This window comes from Orcinus orca, chromosome 9, assembly GCF_937001465.1.
Source record: "Orcinus orca chromosome 9, mOrcOrc1.1, whole genome shotgun sequence".
NCBI classification, from domain to species: Eukaryota; Metazoa; Chordata; class Mammalia; order Artiodactyla; family Delphinidae; genus Orcinus; species Orcinus orca.
This window is the reverse complement of record NC_064567.1, coordinates 17,498,095-17,515,489: the sequence shown is the minus strand read 5'-3', so window position 1 is coordinate 17,515,489 and position 17,395 is coordinate 17,498,095. Positions and strand designations below refer to the sequence as shown.

Below are 17,395 nucleotides of genomic sequence, written 5' to 3'. Positions count from 1 at the left end.
AACAGACAACTTACTGGTACCATATTTAATTGTTCTAGAAAAATTTAACAAGAACCCAACCTGAATACCAAGTGTATCTTCTGCAGAAACACTGCCAGATGCTCTTGAATCTGATTGATAAGTCTGAAATTTACTTGAAGAGCATATTTACTTCTTATTATTCACAGTATATCAATAAATCAATTCATAATATTGTCAAGTGGGTAATACAAATAATTTTAAGATATAGCACTGAGCCCACTTAATTTAGAGGCAGTTGGGGAAACAAAACAGGTACACACCAACAAATATCAGCCAGTGTCAACTATTAAATGAACTGTTTAAACATTAAATGCCATAAATCTTTAGAAGAAAGAGAAGCCACCCCAAGTGGGGCAATTAGGAAAAGTCTCCTAGGGAAGTTCAAATTTAACTAGGTCCTTAAAAAGATGTGCACATTGGGAGGAGGAAGGGAAAGGGGGAAAAACAGCATTAAAGGTAGGAAGAGCAAGTGTTTCAAGAATCAAAAGGTCATAGAAAAGGTTGAGAGAAAGGTAAGTAGTTTAGCTAACATATAGGATGATTTTAACAATGGGAGGTAAGGATAGAAAGGTAAGACACCAGAGGCCAATGGAAATTTTTTTGAGCACAGAAATGTTATGTAATAAATAAAGCAGTGTTTTAGAAAGATTAATTTGGTGATAGCATGAAGAACAGGCTTGAATATAATTCAGATAATCTGAGATAAACTTGCAATATTTTTAAAAAATTTACTGTGGTAAAATACACTTAATATAAAATTTACCATCTTGACAATTTTTAAGTGTACATTTCAGTGGTATTAAATACACACACCTTGTTGTACAACTATCACCAACATCCACACACATAACTCTTTTAATCTTATGAAAATGAAATTCTATACCTACTAAACAACAACTTCCCATTTTCCCCTCCTTCCAGCATCTACCATATACTTTCTGTTTAGATGACTTTGACTATTCTAAATGCCTTGTATATAAGTGGAATCAGAGTATTTGTCTTTTTTGTGACTAGCTTATTCCATAAATAATGTTCTCGAAGTTCATCCATGTTGTAACATACTGCAGAATTTCCTTCCTTTTTAAAACTGAATATTACATTGTATATATGTACCACATTTTGCTTGTCCATTCATCTGTCCATGGACACTGAGATTGCTTCTACATTTAAGCTACTGTGAGTAATGGGGCTATGATGTAATGGTACAAATATCGCTTTAATATACTGCTTTCAATTCTTTTACATGTATATAAAGAAGTGGAATTGGTGGGTCATATGGTAATTTTACTTTTAATTTTTTGAGGAACTGCCGTACTGTCTTCCACTATAGCTGTACCATTATACATTCTCACCAACAGTGCACAAGGACTCCAATATCCCCACATTCTTTCAAACACTTGTTTTCTGCTTTTTTGATAGCGGCTATGCTAACGGGTGGGAGGAGAATGGGTATGAGGAGATGTCTCATTGTAGTTTTGAGCTGCATATCCCTAATGATTAGTGATGTTGTGCATCTTTTCATATGCTTATTGGCCATTTACATATCTTCTTTGGAGAAATGTCTATTCAAGTCCTTTGCCCATTTCTGAACTGGGTTATTTGATTTTTTTGTTGTTGAGTTTTAGGCGCTCTCTACATATCCTGGTTAATAATCATTATCAGATATATAATTTGTAAATATTTTTTCCCATTCTGTAGCTTGTGGATAGTGTCTTTCGACTTACAAATATTTTTAAGTTTTCATGAAGTCCAATTTGTCTATTTTTTCTTTTGTGCCTTTGGTGTAATATCCAAGAAATCACTGCCAAATTCAATGTCATGAAGCTTTTGTCCTATACTTTCTCTTAAGGTTTTTTTGGGGGGGGGGGTGTTTTAGGTCTTAAATTTAGGTGCTTGATCCATTTTGAATTAATTTTTGAATACGGTGTTAGGTAAGGATCCAACTTCATTCTTCTGCATGTAGATACCCAGTTTTCCCAGCACCATCTGTTGAAAAGATTGTCCTTTCCCCAGTAGTCTGGCCTTGGTACCCTTGTCAAGTCATTTGGCCATATTTGTGACAGTTAATATTTATGGACTGTCTATTTCACTGGTCTATACGTCTATCTTTATGTTGATCCCACACTATTTTGATTACTGCAGCTTTGTATAAGTTTTGAAATCAGGGAGTGTGGGTCCTCCAGTTTTATTCTTCTCGTTCAAGATTATATTGGCTATTTGGAGTCTTCTGAGATTCTATATGAATTTTAGGATGGATCTTTTACCTGCAAAAAATGTCACTGGGATTTCTGACATGATTGGGATTGAATCTGTAGATTGCTTTGGGTAGAATTGACTTTTTAATATTAAGTATTCCAATCCATGAACATGAGATGTTGTTTTCATTTATTTATGTGGCTTTTTAAATTTCTTTCAGCAATGTTTCATAGTTTTCTTGTACAAGTCTTTCACTTCCTTGGTTAATTCCTAAGTATTTTATTCTTTTGATCCTACTGTGAATGAAATTGCTTTTGTAATTTCTTTTCAGATTGTCCACTGTTCATGTATAGAAATGCAAATGATTTTTGCGTGTTGACTCTGTATCTTGCTACACTGTTGAATTCACTTATTAGTTCTAACAGGTGTGTGTGTGTGTGTGTGTGTGTGTGTGTGTGTATGATCTTTAGGATTTTCTACATCTAAAACCATACCATCTGCAAAAAGAGATAATTTTACTTATTCTTTTTTTTTTTTTTTACTGTACGCAGGCCTCTCACTGTTGTGGCCTCTCCCGTTGTGGAGCACAGGCTCCAGACACGCAGGCTCAGCGGCCATGGCTCACGGGCCCAGCCGCTCCGCGGCATGTGGGATCTTCCCGGACTGGGGCACAAACCCGTGTCCCCTGCATCGGCAGGCGGACTCTCAACCACTGTACCACCAGGGAAGCCCAATTTTACTTATTCTTTTCCAATTTAGATGCCTCTTCTTTTTCTTGGCTAATTGCTATGGCTAGAAAATACAATACTGTGTTGAACAGAAGTAGTGAAAGCAGGCATCCCTACCTTGTTCCTCACCTCAGAGGAAAAGCTTTCAGTCCTTCCACCATTGAAAAACCACTGTGGTTTTTCATATATGGCTCTTACTATGCTGAAGTAGCTTCCTTCTGTTCCTAAGTTAATTGTTTTTGTCATGAAAGAGTGTTTAATTTTGTCAAATGCTTTTTCTGCATCTATTGAGAGGATCCTGTGGCTTTTATCCTACATTCTGTTGATGTGGCATATTGAACTGCTCAAGTTTCACACATTAGACCATCCTTGCGTTCTAGGAATAAACCACACTTGGTCTTGGTGCATAATCCTTTTAATGTGCTGAATTCTGTATGCTCATGTTCTGTTAAAGATATATGCATCAATGTTCATTAGGGGTTCAAAGTTTGCTTTTCTTACAGTGTCTTTGTCTGGCTTCCGTTATCAGGGAATGTTGGCCTCAAAGAATGAGTTAGGAATCATTCCCTTCTCTTCAATTTTTGGGAAAAACTTGAGAAGGATTGGTATTAGTTCTCCTTTAAATATTTGGTAGAATTCACCAGTGGAGCCATTAGATCCAGGACCTTTCTTTGTTGGGAGATATTTGATTACTAATTCAATCTCCTAACTGGTTATACATTTATTCATGTATTTTATTTCTTTGTAACATAGTCTTGGTAGGTTTTATGTTTCTGGGAATCTGTCTCTTTCATCTAGGTGATCCAATTTGTTGGCATAAAACTGTTCACAGTACTCTCTTATAATCCTTTTTATTTTTTGTAGAATCTGTAATGTTTCCACTTTAATTTCTTATATTAGTAATTTGAGCTGTCTCTTTTTTTTCTTAGTTCACCTAGCTAAAGCTTTGTCAGTTTTGTTGATATTTTTGAAGAACCAACATTTGGTTTCATTGATTTTCTCTACTGTTTTTCTATTCTCTATTTCATTTATCTCTGCTCGAATCTTTATTATTTCCTTCCTTCTGCTTGCTTTGGGCTTATTTGTTCTTTTTCTAGTTCCTTAAATTATGAGGTTAGATTGTTGACTTGGGATCTTTCTTATTTTTTTAAATGTAATAATAGCACTTATAGCTATAAATTTCCCCCTTAGCACCACTTTTGCTGCTTCCCAGAAGTTTTGGTATGTTGTGCTTTCATTTTCATTCATTTAAGTATTTTCTAATTTCCTTGTCATTTCTTCTTTGTTTGACCCATTAGTTGTTTAAAAGTGTTGTTTAATTTCCACAATTTTCTAGATTTCCTTTTGTTAATGATTTCTAATTTCATCCTATTGTGGTCAGAAAAGATACTTGGTATGTTTATCTTTTTAAATCTATTGAATCTTAATTTGTGGTCTAACATATGGTCTATCCTGGAAAATGTCCCACGTGCACTTGAGAAGAATGTGTATTCTGTTGTTGGGTACAGTGTTCTGTATATGTCTGTTAGATCTAGTTAGTTTGTATTGTTTAAATCCTCTCCTTATGCTTTGTCTGATTGTTCTATCCATCATTGTGAGTGGGATACTGAAGTCTCCAGCTATGACTGCAAAACTATTTCTCCCTTCAATTCTGTCAGTTTTTCCTTCATATATTTCGGTGGTCATTGGGTGTGTAAATGTTTATCACTGTCCTATCTTCTTGCTGTAATGAAACTTTTATTAATGTATAATGTCCTTCTTTGTCTCATATAATCCTGTTTTATTTAAAGTCTGTTACGTCTGATATTAGTATAGCCACCCCTGATCTTTTTTGGTTCCTATTTGCACAGAATTATCTTTTCCCATCCTTTCACTTTCAACCTGTTTGTGTTCTGGGGTCTAATGTGAGTCTCTTGTAGACAGCATATAGCTGGATAGTGTATTTTTATCCATTCTGCCAATCTCTGTCTTTTGATTGGAGAACTGAACCCATTTACATTTAACATAACTAGTGATATGGAGTTATTATGTCATCATGCTATTTGTTTTCTATATGCCTTATAGCTTCCTCCACACTCCTCATTTCTTTTATGTTTGATTTTTCTGTAGTGAAATGTTTAAATTCCTTTCTCATTTCCTTTTGTGTATATTCTAGAGCTCCTTTCTTTGTTGTTAGCATGGGAAATACATTTACTATTCTGAAGTCACAACAGTCTACCTTAAATTTATACTAACTTAACTTTCATAATATACAAAATTTCTGCTCTTTTACAGTTTCATCCTTATCCCTTTTGGTTACTGATGTCACAAAATTACACCTTCATACATTGTGTGCCCCCAATAATTCTTTTAAATGCAATTTCTTAAATTATGTAGAAAACAAGATTTGAAGTCACAAACCAAAGTTTCAGTAATACCAGCTTTTACACTAAAGTACTGGACCTTAAATGTACTAACCTCAAGTCATATAGGAAGAAAAAAGTATAGTGACAAACCATTGTTATAATAACACTAGCTTTCATAATAGCTCACTTATTTACTTTTATTGAGATCTTTATTTCTCCATACAGCTTTGGGTTACCATCCAGTGTCCTTTCATTTCATCTTGCAAGACTCCTTGAGCATTTCTTGCAGGGCAGATCTAGAGGTCCTGAACTCCCTCAGCTTTTGTTTATTTGGGAATGTCTTAATTTCTCCCTCACTCTTTGAGGACAGTTTTGCTGTACAGAAGATGCTTGGCTGGTGTATATACGTATTTTTTTCCTTTTAGCACTCTGAATCTATTAGCCCACTGCCTTCGGGCCTCCAAAGTTTCTAATGAGAAATCTGCTGATAATCTTACTGAAGATCCCCTTCTATGTGATGATTTTCTTCTGCTGCTTGCAAGATTCTCTCCTTTGTCCTGATTATCATGTCTGTCTCACTGTGGATCTCTGAATTCACCTTAATTAGAATTTGTTAAGCTTCTTGGATGTTTATATTTAGCAAATTGGGGAGGTTTTCAGTCATTATCTCTTCAAATATTCTCTCTGCATCTTTCTCTCTCTCGTCTCCCTGGAACTCCAGTAATGCATCTGCTGGTCCACTTGGAGTCCTACAGGTCCCTTAGGCTCTGCTGACCTTTCCTCAATCTTTGTGTGTGTGTGTGTGTGTTCCTCAGACTAGATAATTTCCATCACCCTATCTTCAAGTTTGCTGATTCTTTCTCCTGCCTGCTCAAATCTGCATTTGACTCCTCTAGAATATTTTTCATTTCAATTATTATACTTTTCAGCTCCAGAATTTTTTAGTTTCTTTTAAAAATTTCTACCTTTTATTTTTTAAAATATTTATTTATTTGACTGCATCGGGTCTTAGTTGTGGCACGCAGGCTCTCTAGTTGTGGCACGCAGGCTCTAGAGCATGTTAGTTGCCCTGCGGCATGTGGGATCTTAGCTCCCGGACCAGGGATCAAACCCATGGCCCCTGCACTGGAAGGCGGATTCTTAACCACTAGACCACCTGGGAAGTCTACCTTTTATTGATGTTTCCTTTTTTGTTCACACATCACTTTCTTGACTTTCTCCACATTTTCCTTTAATTCTTTAAGAATCTTTAAGAGAGTTGCTTTAAAGACTCTGTCCAGTATATCTGCCATTAGGTCTTTTCCAGGGATGGTTTCTGTTGCTTTATTTTCTTTTGAATGGACCATTCTTTTCTGTTTCTTTTTATGCCGTCTGATTTGTTGTTTAACACTGGCCATTTGAAATCTATCTAGTAACATGGTACCTCTGGAAATCAGATTCTTCCCCTTCTCCAGTGTTTGCTCTTTTTGTTACTGGTTGTTGTTTTGTTTTTTTCTTTTTTGATTGTTGTAGGCTGTCTCTGTGCTGAGAATCGGTCTTAGGTGTAAACTTAAGGTCTTCTCAGGTCTATTCTGAGCCTTCCCTGGACATGCAGTCACTTTCTAATTTTCCCCATTATATGTGGTTGTTTTTGAATGTCCTAGGTCTTAGTGTCTGGCTCCCAAAAGGGGAAAAAGCAAAAATTAAAGGAGTATGGCAGGAGGGTGTCAGTCCTTTAAATCCCCTGAAATCACTTCAGAGAGGAAGGGACTTGCAACTTGGGAAAGGTGCAACAATGACTGCCTGCCTCTTCGTCTGCACCTGTGATTGGAAGCAATAATCAGCATTCAGAGCAGAGATCCTCAACATTTGAGAACACGGTCCTCTTTCTCCACCCTGTCTCCCACAAGCTATATGCAAGCTGCTCCAGGAACATGTACATAGCACCTGCCATGTGGCTGGGGGTGGGGGAGGGGTAGCTGCTACTGTGCTAAGGCTGAAATTGACCGAAGTTAACTGCCAAGTCTTTCCCTGGAAGTTGCAAGCCTTCAAAAGACCTCAGAGTTCCAAAATAGTTACATCAGACAGATTAAGCAAGTGTAACTGTTGCCCAGGTGGAGAGAGTGATTCCTGGGGCTATCTACTCTGCCACCTTCCCCAAATTTGCACTATTCTTATAAGGGAATACAGGCTTCAAGTTGAGAGGAAGGAGTAGTCATAGAAACAGATGGATGAAATCAAGCTATTACATAGGAAGAACTTCAGTGTCTTGGTCTTGGTTCACCTCCTCAGTCGCCACCATTAAAACGCACTAAATAATAATTTTCAATATAGATGAAGTCAATCTTGCTAATGTCAAGGGCAATATATGAAAATATTATGACATTCAGAATTAAATCTTGAGACTGTTTCCGGACTACAACTAATTAGGATAACTTATATCATCTTTTCCACCATGCCACCTGCAGTTTCATAAGCAGTGATTCATTGACACTTAACGCTTTACCTGGGAAGGTTTTATCAAAGATCTCTAGATCAAAATTTCTAGATCACTGTCATCAATCCAAAGACAGCTGCTGAAAAATCAGGATCAGGGCAAGATATTAGTAAGCTTAAGTTCCATTCAGTTTTAGTATATTCTTCAATTTATTTTAAGAATTAACAAATTCAAGGAATAATAAATGAGAGCTTTAGAAATAAGGATATAACTAGAAAGTTTTATTTTTTAGGTAAAAGGTCAATTAAAATTAAACCTGCCATAGTAAGTGCAACTGTAAGTGCAAAAATGGCAAATAAAGATGGGGGACTCCCTGCAAATGAATGTATAAACCCAAAAGAAAGAAAAAGTGTATTTTTGAAGTCTAATTGCAATAAATGTGAACTTCTTGCACTCTGATGGCTGAACAGAAAACACGTATCTCAAAGCTACCACTAACAGGTCAGAGTTCTCACAACTCTCCTGGCATCAGGTGTCCAAATTCCATTAAGCTCTGTCATACTAACAAATTTGTTGTTTTACATTCAACATCCATCCACCCATTATCATGCCAAGATGGTGAAGAAAAGAAAGCAAACTTTAATAAATATCACATTTACTAATGAAGATAGAGACCTATTTCCTGGGGTTCCCTGGGAATGGCTCTAGAACAGGCTCCAGGTTTAGTACTGGTCCTGGGTTTGGTTCTGGCACTCTTTGTGATACCATGCCTAGTGTGGGCTCCAGTGCTGGTCCCAGATCCAGCCCTGCTCAAGCAGTGGCTCTAACTCCAGGCTTAGCTCTGGCCCCCTGTGCCAGTGTGGGCTCCACCTCTAATGACTCAAGTTCTGGCTCTAGTGGTTGTTCTAGCTCATCCACTTGTCTGTTAGAGACCACAATGAGCCTATGTTTCAGGTTATTTCCTCTGTTCCTGAAGATTAACTCTCTCCTGGTAGTAGCACCCAAAAGCCTCATCCCTGGGGCTTCAGGAGTAGAGGAAGTACAGCAGGTTCTCGGGTAAGTCCGCCTCAGTAAGAGGTTGGTAGTGGTGGACTTTAGTTAGCACGAATGACTGCAGTACCTCCTGGTGCAGGGCTGCACTTCATCATCGTTCAACCAAGAACAGGTAATACCCCCTCCCAATGATTCACTTAAGTGCAACAGAAAGGTATCAGAGATGGTCTTCAGTAGCTGGCATTCCTGGCGGTGTTGGAAAAGAACTGCCGATTCTAGGGATGTGAGCTGACCAGACTGAACCAGAGAACCAAGGACCAGGCAATCAAGAGTAGGTTCATGTTAGAAATAATCACCACACAGAGGGTATCTGTCTTCAGCTCCTGCTTCAGATCCTGGTAGGTGTATCCGACCATGAAGCTGATAAATGTGTGATTCCTGTTGCACCCAGCAGTCCCCTATTGTTGCCCTTTCCAGAACCACCTGAACACGGCTCCACCAGTCAGGCAGCCAGAGTACCAAATTAAAGCCTGACTCTGCTCCTTCTTGGGGTACAAAGCTTTCTGGTTTGAAGTCAGAATGTTGAACTTCTGGAAACTTTGTACAGTTGGCCCTCAATATCCATGGGTTCCACATCCTCAGATTCAAGAATATTCAGAGAAGAAAACATTTTAGAAAGTTCCAAAAAGCAAACTTGAATTTCTCTTGTGCCAGCAACTATTTACTTAGCATATACATTGTATTAGGTATCATAAGTAATCCAGAGATAATTTAAAGTACACAGGAGGATGTGTGTAGGTTATGTGCAAATACTACACCATTTTATATAAGGGACTTGAGCATATGAGGATTTTGTTATCCTAAGGGACTGATCCCCATGAATACTGAAGGATGACTGTAATTGATGAAGCTTACAGTCAGTGGAGACTTTTGCAGTCAGTGACCCACTGTCTTCCTGGAATCTCATCAGCAGCCTCGTCTGGACAGTGAACTTCCTCCCCATCTTGAGGATGAGGGGTCAATGGGGAGTTTAGGAAACATAGGGCTGGGTTTCTACCACAAAGGCTAGGAACAGATCTAAAAGCAACTCTGTGTATGGGGCCTTCCACAGGTCCACCCCTTTAGTCAGAGGTCATCCTGACAGCTAACCAGGCAACTGAGTTCCTTCAGCAGCTGATTCAGGTGAAAGAACAACTTTGCTCCAGCTGTGAACACTTCTCCAGCTGATTCAACCCATCGTCCAGGGGGGGCTCCAGATGCAGGTGTTTTGCTGCTGGACCTTCCATTAATTAGGGTGATTAATTGGCCTAGCAGTGCTTTGGAGGCATCCAGCACCTCCTTTCTCCTTTAGTCCAGTTCACTGAGAATTTCCTGCAAAAGCTGCTGCTGTCTGGTCTGACGGGCGCCCATAGAGGGTATTCTCACTGGGGTCTGGGTCTTACATGGGAAGCAGAAGACATCCTGCTGGTCTTTCAGTTGGCTGATGGATTTCACCAGCTTCTCCATCATAGCCCTTAATTCTAGGGTCCAGGATTCAATCTCATGCTGCTGGCTTTCCACAGGTGCTTCGAGGTCTGCCTCTCCTTGCTCCGAATGAGCCCTCTGAGCCTGGATCAGAATTAAAGAGATCAAAGATTGTCTCAGCCAATTAGGTATGGCCCCGAGGAAAGGCCAGAATGTCCCAACAGAATTTTTGCAAGTTGTGCTGTAGTAACAAACACGCAAGGTCCTGGCTGCATCCATACTCATAGTTCAGTTGGTTTAAGAAGTGGAAGAATAGCATGTTAGCCCTGGAATCATTGCTGTCCAGTAATAACACGAAGGGAAAGAGAAATTGAGACCCCTGAACCACACAGTTGACTGAAAAGCAATGGCTTCAAGTGGGATTGAGAAATTCTAATAGGTAGTTAGGGTTCATAACAATCAAGATATTATTTCCAGAAGGTAAAGCTGTGTGTATAAATCCCTGCAGATAAAAATTTGTAAACGTGTTTTCATACAGTCTCATTAAAAATCTTTTTTAAGTTCTAGTCCTAAATAGTTCTGAAACCTATGGCGAAATTACAGATTTCTCAGGATTAAATATTTTCCAACTAACCCAACAGTTGGAATCTGGTGCTATGGAGCTTTTCAAAATATAAATATTTATATTTATCTATTGAAAGTATAGAGTATATATAGATCTAGATTCTGTCCTTGAAGATTCTGATTCAGTTAGTCCAAATTGAGATACCTAGTGTCTGATGATCACTGCACTAGTGCAAAAGGAACACAGTGAAAAGGCATCAAGTCTCCTCAAAGTCTCTGAAGTTATTAGACTTTAGAGCCAGAAGGAATCATTAATATCAAATTGAAATACTCTGTTTTACAGATAAAGAAACCAAAATTCACAACTATCTGAAGCAGGTAGTGTGACACTGCTGTGCCTCCGTTTGGATCTTCAGATGCTCAGCCAACTCTGCTACCTTCTAACTGGCCCTTTGGGCAGTTTTGAGTTTGATTTCCTTTTATTTCCTTGGTGGCGACAGCACCAAATTCCTAAATATAGTCTTCTTGGCTGCTTTCTAAAATTTGCAACATAAAACAAGTAGTCACATAGTAGAAGAATCAAAGAAAAATTCATTTTTAAGAACTGGGAGTGGGATAGGAAAAATACTGAGGAAGTCTAGTTCCCTTGTTTCTCACTTTCACAAGATAAAAATAGTAGTCATGGTTGTACTAATTTTTGTTGCATTTTGAATATAAAGTAAAATTTAAGCCAGATGTCAATATAATGGACATTTCCAAATTTCTGTCATGTTACTATATACCCAAGTACATATTCACACCGCTCCTAAATATTCCCATATTTATTGAGAATAATTCATTTTAATTTTTCATGCTCACCAGAGTCTTAAATAACTGAGATAAACATTTGCTACTGCAAAGGACGAATTTAAGTTATAGACAGGAAGCTTGCTTTTATAGAATTTATTTTGATACAGGGGCTTCAAATATACATTAACATTGAAAATATCACTTTGCTACTAAAATATGGCCACATCTTAAGTAACATGACACAATTAACATGGCAAGAAAAAAAAGCCTCAATAAACCTAGACTAACTGTAGGTGGCAAATATGATTCTAATTGGAATTTTCTCATAACTCCAGGACATACCAAATATGAATGAAAATAAATGTTATGATTACTAGTAAGCACAAAAAATTAATTATCATTAATATTAAAACTGAAGGATGGACATCCACCATCCTAAACATATCATAAGACTGTGGCAAGCTTTCAAAAACAACAGAAAAATCTCCATCTATTCATTATAATTTTGTATTTCAGTAATAAAGTTTGATCTTAAAAAGATACTAAGTTGAATTTAAACACACAATTGCTCATCTGATGTGCCTTTTCTTCTAGTCTAAGAAATAAGGGCACCAAAAACTCTATCTCTAACCGTTTCCTCCCATCCCTCCCAACATAACCCTTCCCCTCCCTTCCCCTCCCTCATTACACCCACCCTCTGGAAAAAATACCAGTAGCTCTCTATCCTTTTTGAAAATATTCTACTTAGGTGGAGCAAGATACCAGAGTTGACTTACTAGTTTTCCAAGTATGTATGTGTACATGTGCAGTAACTTTATATATCCAAATACATCATGGGAATAAAATTTAAGAAAAATAAGGAAAGACTGAGAAATAAGTTCAGAAAAATCTCATAATTCATGAATTTTAATGTAAATATCCAATTTTAGCAAACTTTACTATCTACTTAATTTACTAGTAAGCAGCCCTTAGTTTTATACAAAAATAAAAGTAGGGAACTGCAAATCATCTACCTATTTCAAAAATGGGAATGCCTTTCTGGGGATCCATTTTACAAAAAAAAATGTAGGCTACCTTTCATGGCACTTGGCCATACTTTGAGAATTACTGCTTTACACTGCTCCTCCTCCAGAAAAATTTAGACACACACACACACACACACACACATACACACACACACATTTCACATAAAATTTCAGAGATCACAGATACTCAGAAGCCTATGCGTGATTTAACACGCTCTACTGAGACTATTTTGTACAAGTCTCTGGACCATATCCTTTCTAAATCTCAGGGATTTACCAAATGATGTTAGTACAGAAGAACAGGATTCACGCAGTGACTACCCCCATTCTGCTAAATAAATAAGGCACTCTGGCTATGGCTTCTGTCTCTCAGAGCTTATATTTGACTTTCAATAAAAATATAGCTGTATATATTTTTTAAAGATGTACATTTTCCTTCAATGTGATAAAAACTGACAAATTTCTATAGAAGTTTTCCATTCATCTTTTCTTTAGCTTATCCTCTACTGCCACCAATCTGTGGTTTAGGGAAGGTTTTGCTTAACCTTCCTTGGAATTTACAGTACATCCACTATATTTAAGCCTTAAGTACCAGAGATCTTTAAGGTCAAACTACATACAGTTATGGCATAGTTTCATTTAATTGATTTAGTTTGATTCATGTCAGAGTTTTTAATTCATGTTAGAGTCTTAAATTTCACCTATTCTAGACTAAGAAATGGCAGAGTGGGAGAATGAGCTTGGGCTTAAAAGTGACAGAGACTTTAGGTCAGAATCTGGTCTATCACTTATTTGTGTAGGATACTGGTAAATTATCTAAACTCTCTGAGACTTAGTATTCTTGCCAGTAGTAAAATACCAATGATGGCTACCACACAGGACTACTGAGGAGATTAAATGAACACAGAAGACACCAAATTTCTGTTCAACCCTCTTTCTACCTAAATCTAAAGCTGAACATCTTGATTCCTTCAACGGTGGCTTCTTTGAGCCACATAAAGTCAGAACCACTTACCTTGAGTGATCTGCACACCCCATAATCTGTCCCCCACATACTTGTAGGTAGGCCTATGCACTGTCCTGGGCATATAGCAGCCATCTAGCTACTACTATTCCTGTCTCAGTCTTCAGTTGGTGCACAAATAGTGCCTCAATGTAAATAAAGGTATCTCAAAGCCCCAAACTTAAAAACAAAATATCCAGTCCACAAGCATCACTACTGCATGGCTCCCTTACTCCCCATTCTTTACATTTGTATTCATCATTTCAAAGTAACTTACTAATATAGAAAAACAGCATATCTACAGTCAATACTCAATCTGACTGATACACTCTCAAACTCATAATAATGGGGATGTGTGTGTGAAGAACAAATGACACACATCCTCTAATTTATTACTCAAGTGAGACAGGAATAAGACATATTATAGAAAATTTCACTTACTAACATTAATGTGCATCAGGGGACCATGTCAGGGTTCAGTGACGATTAGTAGCTATGATACTTTTAATATTTGTACTCTGGATTAATTACAAATGAAAAATGTACATTTTAAGTTTAATGTCAATCTATAAAGTTCCAAGTTTTGTTTTCTTGCAATTCTTCTAAAACTGCTACTCACTACACAGGAATGCCAAGAAAAGAGGAAAAGGAACCATTCTTTTTCTTTGTGTCCCTGGAAAGTCTAATTCTCAATTTATCTTGAATAAGAAAAATGTTCTCTGTAGGGCAGGACCATAGAAAGAGTTGTACTGCTCATCTTTCTAACTTGGCAGACTAAACTTATCTACAAATTTATATAACTTTATACAAACTTATCTACAAATTCATCCCTACCACTGTACCTTGTATGGTGGCAACGTAGAAATGAAGACCAAAGCAGACTTTCAGTAATACTGACAGTCAAACTTACTCTCTTACAGGGGTTAGCATGGAAAGAAAACAAACTATAGGAGCTGCCAAAAAACCAAAACAACAAACCCACAACTCTCTGTAACCTGGGCCATTAACTGTCCTTAATAAATTTGGGGGACTTGCATTAAACAAACAAAAAACAACCCTTCTCCCTCCCCCCAAAACCTTCCTATATCATGTACTTATGAAAAGCAAAGGTAACTATGTCAAAATTTATTCTGGTCCCCGCTGAAGTTCAGTTGCACTGGTTTTGGGCAAAATTATCAAATGGGAATACTGTTTTAAATTCCCCTTTTTCTTCTTTTTTCCCTCTACAACTTGTGGCTGCTATAACACTCCTCTCCTGTTACTGAAACAGTTACAAATGTGCTCTGACTACACCTTATATGAAGGCAAAGTCAATAAAATATTAGTAAATCTATTAATAAGGGATCACAAAAAAAATAAAGAAAGCTAACTACTGTTAAAATGCTAAAAAGACATTTGTAAATTCCAATTTTCACTTCCAATCTAAAGAAAAAAGCTCATAAATTAAAAATAGCAAGGTATTTTCGCATTGTGATTAAAAATTTATCTCAAATAAATGGTTAAAATCATATTTAAGAGTGAATAAAACACTGGAGAGATCTCTATAAAAGTAATGCAACAGGATGCCTGCTAGCACCACTTTCTAACACTGTTCTTTAATTTTTAGCCTAGGGATTCTCAAGTAGGAAGAGATGATGGTGGGAGATCCGATTTTAAAATGCAGGGAAAAGACCAAAAAAAATCTTTCCTGAGAGACACCAAAGACTTAAATAGAGAGATATACCACATTAATGGTTGAGAGGATTCAATGTTATACTGCAGAATATAAATTCTCCCAAAATTGATCTATAAACTCAAGTATTTTGAAACAAACAGACTTGGTCAACTAATGGGAGAAGCCAGTCTATATACTGCACAGAAAACACTTAAATACCAATAAAACATGGCAAAGAGATACGAATTCACAATGCATAAGTTCACTATATTAATCAACTATAAATCAAAATGAGATTTTTTGTTTATCAAATTGGTAAATGTGCAGAAAAAAATACTCAATTCAAGTAAACAGGTACTCACAATCATTGACTCAGAGGTTCTAAGAGCATCAAAACTATAACCAAAATGTTTACATGAAAAAATGTTCATCACAGTATTATAAATAATAGCACCAAAATGAAAGTAAGATAATATACATCAGCAGGAGACTGGTTTAATAAATTTTAAATACTCACATATAATGGAATACTACACAGTCATAAAAATTGCTTTCATAACATGGGAAAATATTCATAATAATGGGTATTAAATTTTAAAATGTAACAAACCAATGTGTTTTGTGTATATATACATTCACAGGAAGGAAAAGGACTACAAGGAAATATACACTGCAAGGAAGATACATCAAATCATTTTCAGTGAAAACGTCTGAGTATTGAGATCACATACAATTTTTACTTTCTTCTTTATGCTTTTGTATATTTTTCAGATTTCCTTCAATAGAAACATGACTTTTATATTCAGGGAATAACAAATGTAGCAAAGAGAACATCTAAATTTTACGTTTCTGCTCTGAATTCTCTAGGGGCTATAAACCAGAATATGACTTTAATTAGAATGACAACACTTTTAATGAGAATAAAGATGTGTATTTAAAAGCATCTGAAATAAATTTTTACTACAATAACCTCATTCTTATATAATGCACTACAGAGTTAGCAACCAATGAGGTAAATAATAGCATAGGTTCATAATAAAATAAACATATGGGGTGGGGACAAAAAGATCAACGGAAAGGGTCAAAGCTTATCAACCCAAAAAGATTTTAAACTTAGCTTTTATTCTTAGCTTTGATAAAACAAATTTCACATAGTTTATTATATAGTAATCTTATGTTTTGCTCTATGGCCTCATATATTTATATACACATGTACATATGTGTGTGCAAATAAATAGGAAGTATTTAAATTTGAATTGCCTTTATAAATAATCTTTACTATCAAAGTGAATAAACTTAACAAGGACTTCAAGAATTTAAATACAAGAATAAGTTTTGAAGAAACTGGCTCTGATAACAATTCCTGTAGTTATTATTAGCTATGTTTAAAAAATGGCCCTTACATTATTTTAGTGCTAAATAAACATGGGACTACAATGCGACTATGTAATAACCAGACATTTAAAACATCACTTAAACGAATTTAACTTTGGAATAAATTTTTTTAAAAAGAAAATCGACCTATTTAAATTAATTACAGCTATTTACTTTAAATGAATTCACTTTACAAAAGTCAGACTTATCAAAAAAAAAAAAAGATCCTGACACATCAAACTTAAGGTACATTCATAATAAAGTATAACCCCCAAATTATTGTTTTATTAATCATACCATTTTCTCACAGGCCATAACCAAATACAATCCAAGATGTGAAGATCACCATATCAGAATAAGACTCAATACATAAAATTATAAATTTGTTTAAACATCAACAGAATATAGGTCTACGCAAAAATAAGTTGTCTCCAAGATGAATAAGATCTGAATATGCGATACCCTCCTCACTCAGAGGACATAAGACTTCGGTGATTCCTGAGACTAGACAACCATGAATACTTCTATCCCCAACAAAAAATGCTTCAGATAACGCCCACTGTCCCTTTTACAGTGTTTTCCCCCTCATTACATCAGGAGGGAAACCCCAATTAGGTGACAAGAGCCTTTTAAATAACCCACATCTCTTAATTTCCTTTTTATCAAGGAGAGTGTTCCCAGGGCTCAGGGTAGTCTGCAAATCAATGCAAAGGGGAAGCATCAAGAGGCTCATCTGCAGTATTACCAGGGAGCAGCAGGCAGCAAATATTCAAACCCAGAAATTGTGACTCAACATTTCCTATATAGTACAACAATTCTGCAC

At 36.5% G+C, this 17,395-nt stretch overlaps 1 protein-coding gene across 12 annotated transcripts in view; it reads right to left on the bottom strand.

The window, feature by feature from the left end:
- Positions 1-17,395, bottom strand: part of CNOT4 (CCR4-NOT transcription complex subunit 4) — a 141,831-nt gene that overhangs the window by 36,906 nt on the left and 87,530 nt on the right. The window lies entirely within an intron of this gene.